Genomic DNA, 6,000 nt, shown 5'->3' on the forward strand with positions numbered 1-6,000 from the left:
TGGACTGAGTACCGCAATTGACTGGCATAGCAATTCTCTACATATTAATATAATATAATATGCAGCACGGTGTGCAAGTATTATGTTTTCTTCAAGATGCCCAGGCTTCAGGAAATCGTTTTGCTCACGGAAACATCTTATGGTACCCGCTCAATATGAACTGGTTGACCAATGAGACCAAGGACGATTGTATCAAGAGAAATACTTACATATGAAAGCTATAAAAAGTACAACTTCTTTCACGTTAGTAACTCAACGTTTGAATAAACAACATTGCCTGAATTCATAACTTTTTTGCTGTCAAGTGAGCATCTGTAACAGGTGACACATAACCTTTGCAGAGAGTTTTAAACTATTTCCTGCAAAACAACTAAACAATATTTATTATTATTATTATTATTATTATTATTATTATTATTATTGGTAATCATGATATGACAATTAGAGAATGGGGTTCTGGTTGGTGGAGTGGTCTAAAGCGCTTGCCATGACCGATCACTGTTATCGTACTTGTGTCTGTGTGGGTTCGATCCTCAGGGTAACCCAACTTGGGTATGTAAGAAAGTTTGCCAGTAATCTTCCGTGGGTCTGTGGTTCTTATAGGGAGCTTTATCATGTTTTTCCTCTACCAGATACACTGGCTGCCGTGTATAGTACATCATGTACTGAGCATGGGGGTTAAACCCACACAAAAAACAAGAAAATGAATAAATCCAAATTCTCTAGGAAAATAATGTTATAATTTTGTTATAAATTTTCTCTTTTTTCAGAGGCCTTATTTCGAAAGAATTCATCCGAAATTGTTTACCAGAAGTACAGAGGCGGCAGAGCAAACTTTTTGATAAAACATATTGAGTGATTTTATTCACGTTGCTTAGTGATAGTCCTATTTTTACATAATAGTAAAATATATTACGATTCTCGATTTTTGCAGTTGTGTTCATGTATTTGGCCTTATATATAATGTATGAAATTAAAGAATAATATGCTAATCATAAATATTTTCCATTCTGGAGTTTGTTGCATAAGTAGTTACCATTGGGAATTCACGGCTGGCCGGCTATGAACTCGTAAAGAAAGTTAGAAGCAATAGAAAAACGTCTTTCGTTGGTACATTTTACACCAAGTTTTAAACAGAAATGTTAAGCCTCAATACGCAAAACAAAAATTACTTGAAATCAGATACCTGTAGATTACTTGTTTTTCCACCCAAACCTACCTTTAGATCTTGCACACAAGTATCGTTTCGTGTTCCGATTAAAGGGGGTTGGTTACAGTTTAATAATCATGTATGTATATGGTATAATGTGTTAAGTGAATGTTATATATTCTCATACAAAATAGACGATTATATCACGCTCATGAATTCGCAAATGTTATCAGTTGTTCAAACGTATTGTATGTTAACGATGGTAGGTATCCAAGCATATATTCACTTTTTACAATCCATATTAGATTGAAGTCATTAATTTCAATAGTAATAAAAAGAACATAATATTTGTCTGTCTTTTGTTTTTCAATCATTATAGTTATTGAGAAAATTCAGATAACTAATGTTGAAATGAGAAAAGTCAGAAACAACGAATAACGTAGCATTTTGGAATTTCTCCGCCTTATAAATACTGCATAAATAGTATTGAGCGCCGAAAAATGATGCAGTCTTTAACTGATAGATTTTAAAACCACTATGATCAGTAATTACCGTATATACTCACTTATAAAACGAATCCCATGGATCTAGTTCTGCCGTCATATAAGAATTCATTATTTCAGACTACATAATCCATACATCTAAATTAAACATAGATATAAAGTAAAAACATTGTAAACATAACAGAACTGACACACACACACACACACACACACACACACACACACACACACACATATATATATATATATATATATATATATATATATATATATATATATATATATATATATATATATATATATATATATATACACACAATTATTGTGCCCGTATATCCTGATCTATGCAGTTAGTTCAGTTACTTAGAGAAATTCTGCAGTTTTACTTTTGTGAAAATCGTGAATTATTCAACTTAAGGATTTTAAATCACTATGATCAGTGCTTACCGTATGTACTCGCTTACAAGTCGAATGCATTCGATCTAGTTCTGCCGTCATATAATGCGCCTGATATGTGCAGTTAGTTTCGAGTAATAAATAGAACAGGCAAATTATTCGGCAGATCAGGGTATATATTGTTTGCAATCAAAGTAGACTTATAAAGCTAGCAAACATGGCAATTCTTTTTTGTTAACATGTATGTATGTATGTATGTATGTATGTATGTATGTATGTATGTATGTATGTATGTATGTGTGTGTGTGTGTGTGTGTGTATGTATGTATGTATGTATGTATGTATGTATGTATGTGTGTGTGTGTGTGTTTGTGTTTGTGTGTGTGTATGACTGACTGACTGACTGACTTTGTTTATTTCCTCTTCAGAAGAGATTTCATTCAGTCAATTTTTCGTTAATACAGAAAAAATTATATATATATATATATATATATATATATATATATATATATATATATATATATATATATATGCACATATGCATATATATAGATACATACATGCACATATATGCTTATGTATGCATACACACATATATACATATATACACACATACACATATATACAGGCTTACATATATTCATACATATATATACACACATATACATACACATATATATACATACAAACATATACATGCACACATATACACACATATACACATATTCATACATATATATATATATATATATATATATATATATATATATATATATATATATATATATATATATATATATATATATATATCAAGAAACGTAAAGAAAACGCAATATCTAAACACATGAGTGAGAGAACTAATTACAAACGAGATGTATGTATGTATGTATGCAGGTAGGTAGGTAGGTAGGTATGCAGGCAGGTAGGTAGGTAGGTATCATTAGTTTTCCTAAAAGAACTGGCCTTTTAAGTAGCTGAATTATTTGGTTGACGTTTCTGAACCCATTGTTGTATGGAATAGTGTGTGTGTGTGTGTGTGTGTGTGTGTGTGTGTGTGTTATCGACATGGCAACATTCGTAATATGTCATATTTTATGAAAAGAATTTTTGATGTACAAATGCTACACAGTGCCACGAACATGCAAGTTCAGCTGTTAATATATCACTAAAAGAACAATTGAAACAAGTTAAAAGTTAATCATTACCAAATCTAGCAAGGCGGACGCAGAATGGGGTTAGCGGCAATTCTCTGGGATAATGAAAAATTAAACAATATCAAGCTGGACTTGCTCTCGAGGTTTTCCTGATTTCATATTCTGAAGGCTTCTATCCTTACAACATGATCTCTTTGACTATCTGAAGAAATGACGAATAAATATAATCAGTAACAAACCATTATAGCAAGGGATGGATATACATCGACTCTCAGCTGGTCTATCTTGAAGATAGTAAGCTATCTCGGTAAAGTTATTACTTCGTAAACTCAAGCAGGCATTAAGACCCTAGCAACTAATACAAACAGTTGGTTTTATGCTGAATATCCGTCCGGGATTTCGCCAAAGCCGAAGTTCTTAGTCCGCAAATACACTGCCGGTTAACGTTATCCAATCTATTTCTGTCATGCCCGAATTGCAAGTGGTGCGGATGTAAATGGTCCTATCTGGCAATGATAGCAAAACCCCGTATTCAGCGATAGACAACAACAAAAGTCAAAGTTGATATGTCAGTGTCACATTCTTTCAAGTGTTCCTAAATGTACTTAATAATGTTAGAACAACAGAAATTGCATTGACTTTGCCTTATTTGGCTTACAATTTCATTATATGTCAAAATAATTTTTGCTAGGAACTCATACTTTTTCAAGAAAAAAGTTTGACCTTGACTGTTCACGTTAATAACCACCCAACGTCGACCTAGATCCTGACCTTGATTCAAAATTAGTAATAGCCATGTAAATAAGTTCTATTTTTATTTTAAAATAATTGGTTGTTGTCGAGGTCATGATTTCACTACGAGATTTAAGATGTAAACACTTTTTAAAAAAATATTTGCTTCTCAGAGTAAAGTGATTGGTTTGCGTCAGTGTTATGTTAGGCGTACGTGATAAAACATGTTCACATGACCCCCTCCCACGTTCAATTTTGCAACTTGGGAATGTTCGAAACTGCGTTTTAGAACACGATATAACCTTTGTTTTGGAGAAATATTCTCAGTTGGGCTCTTACACTGAAAAGTGACGCTTGTGTCATTTGGAGTTATTTCAAATTATTTGGATTCAAAAGGATTCTTTTTTTTCCCTGGAAAAATACGTGTGCCCCTCTTAGATTCCTAAAAAAAGACAGCTCTTATTAAATTTTATTCGGATTTCCAAAAACGGAGTGATATTTCTTGTTTTTTAGAAGGAACTGTAGACTTCAACTCACTACAGGCTACAGCATACGTCATCGTCTTCCATCTTGGACTCTTCGTCGGGATTATAACTTTCAACTACTCATTCGCTTTATTATAATCAGGGTGATAAAACCAAGTCAGGTAATCAATACCTGTTGACCATTATGTGTGCGTCAACATGGTTTCCAGAGGCAATTCCTTGGAGGAATATTAAATCTAAAACAATAGTTAAGACTTTGATACAGCTTGTTTACTCAAATGGGACTCACCAAATCTGTCCAGTATGATCAAGGCTCAAAATTTCATGTCTGGAATTCTTCAGCCAATTATGTACGAATAAGTCATCCAACAATTATTCTGCCTATCACTCGGAGAGCCAAGGGACATTAGAAAGATTCCATCAGACTTTTAAAATACGATTCGATCATATTGTTTTGATACGGGTAAATAAAGGGATGGAGGCATTCAGTTACTATTGTTTCCTGTTAGAGAATCAGTTCAAAAATCGTTAGGTTTCAGTCTCTTTAAACTGGTTTTTGGACACACTGTACGTGGACCATTGAAGTTATTGAAAGAGAAACTACTTTTTAATGAAGATTCGGAAATTAATCTTCTTGACTATGTTCCCAATTTTAAGGATAAGATGTGAGGTCGCAAAAGCAAATCTGCACTCTACTCAATCCAAAATGAAGTCAAGATATGATAAAAACTCGAAGGAAAGGAGCTTTCAGCCTGGTGATAGAGTTCTCGCTCTCTTGCCCATACCACAAAATCCTCTTCAGGCCAAGTATTATGGTCCCTACACAGTTGACAGGAAAATAAATGATTTAAATTACATCCTTAATAGTCCTGGGAGGCGTAAACAAAAACAACTCTGTCACATAAACATGCTAAAAGAGTATATTGAAAGAGATAGTCATGTTAAACATGCAATAAATTTGGTTGTACCTGTCCAACTCAGTGAAGATTTAAGTGAAGGAATATTATCGGATTCTACTGATATTGGAGTGACAAATCTTCGGAATGCAGAAATTATGAAAGATCTGGACCAGAAACGTTCATATTTGCAAGAGCAAGAAAGATATGAACTTAAGCAGTTATTATTTGAATATGACCACTTATTTCCAGATGTTCCTACAAGAACGTACAAAATTTTCGATGACGTTGAAATCGTAAATTCGGAACCTGTGAAACAACACCCGTACAGGATAAACCCTCTCAAATAAGAATACTTAAAAAAAGAAATTCAATATTTGCTGGAGAATGATTTTATAGAGCCCAGTAAAAGTGATTGGAGTTCACCATGCATATTTGTTCCAAAACCAGATAAAACTTTCTGCATGTGCACTTATTATAGGAAGATGAATAGTGTGACAAAAACATTTTCATTCCCATTTCCAAGAAATGATGACTGTCTTTATAAAATCGGGAATGCCAAGTATGTCACGAAATTTGACTTTCTGAAAGGATTTTGGCAAATTCCACTACTGTAAAAAGCAAGTAAATTCGACATTCGTGACTTCAGATGGACCAATATAAAGTAATGCCATTTGGGACGAA

At 33.3% G+C, this 6,000-nt stretch overlaps 1 protein-coding gene across 2 annotated transcripts in view; it reads left to right on the plus strand.

Moving 5' to 3' along the window:
* LOC149781635 (uncharacterized) overlaps positions 1–1,499 on the plus strand; it is a 31,887-nt gene extending 30,388 nt beyond the window's left edge. For both annotated transcript variants that reach the window (XM_089935699.1, XM_089935698.1), the window contains exon 4: positions 771–1,499. The gene's annotated coding sequence lies outside the window, so the exon portion shown is untranslated. The remainder of the gene's footprint in view (positions 1–770) is intronic.
* The last annotated feature ends 4,501 nt before the right edge of the window (positions 1,500–6,000 follow it).

Source organism: Sinohyriopsis cumingii, chromosome 15, assembly GCF_028554795.1.
Source record: "Sinohyriopsis cumingii isolate HCF-2022 chromosome 15, ASM2855479v2, whole genome shotgun sequence".
Classification (NCBI taxonomy): Eukaryota; Metazoa; Mollusca; class Bivalvia; order Unionida; family Unionidae; genus Sinohyriopsis; species Sinohyriopsis cumingii.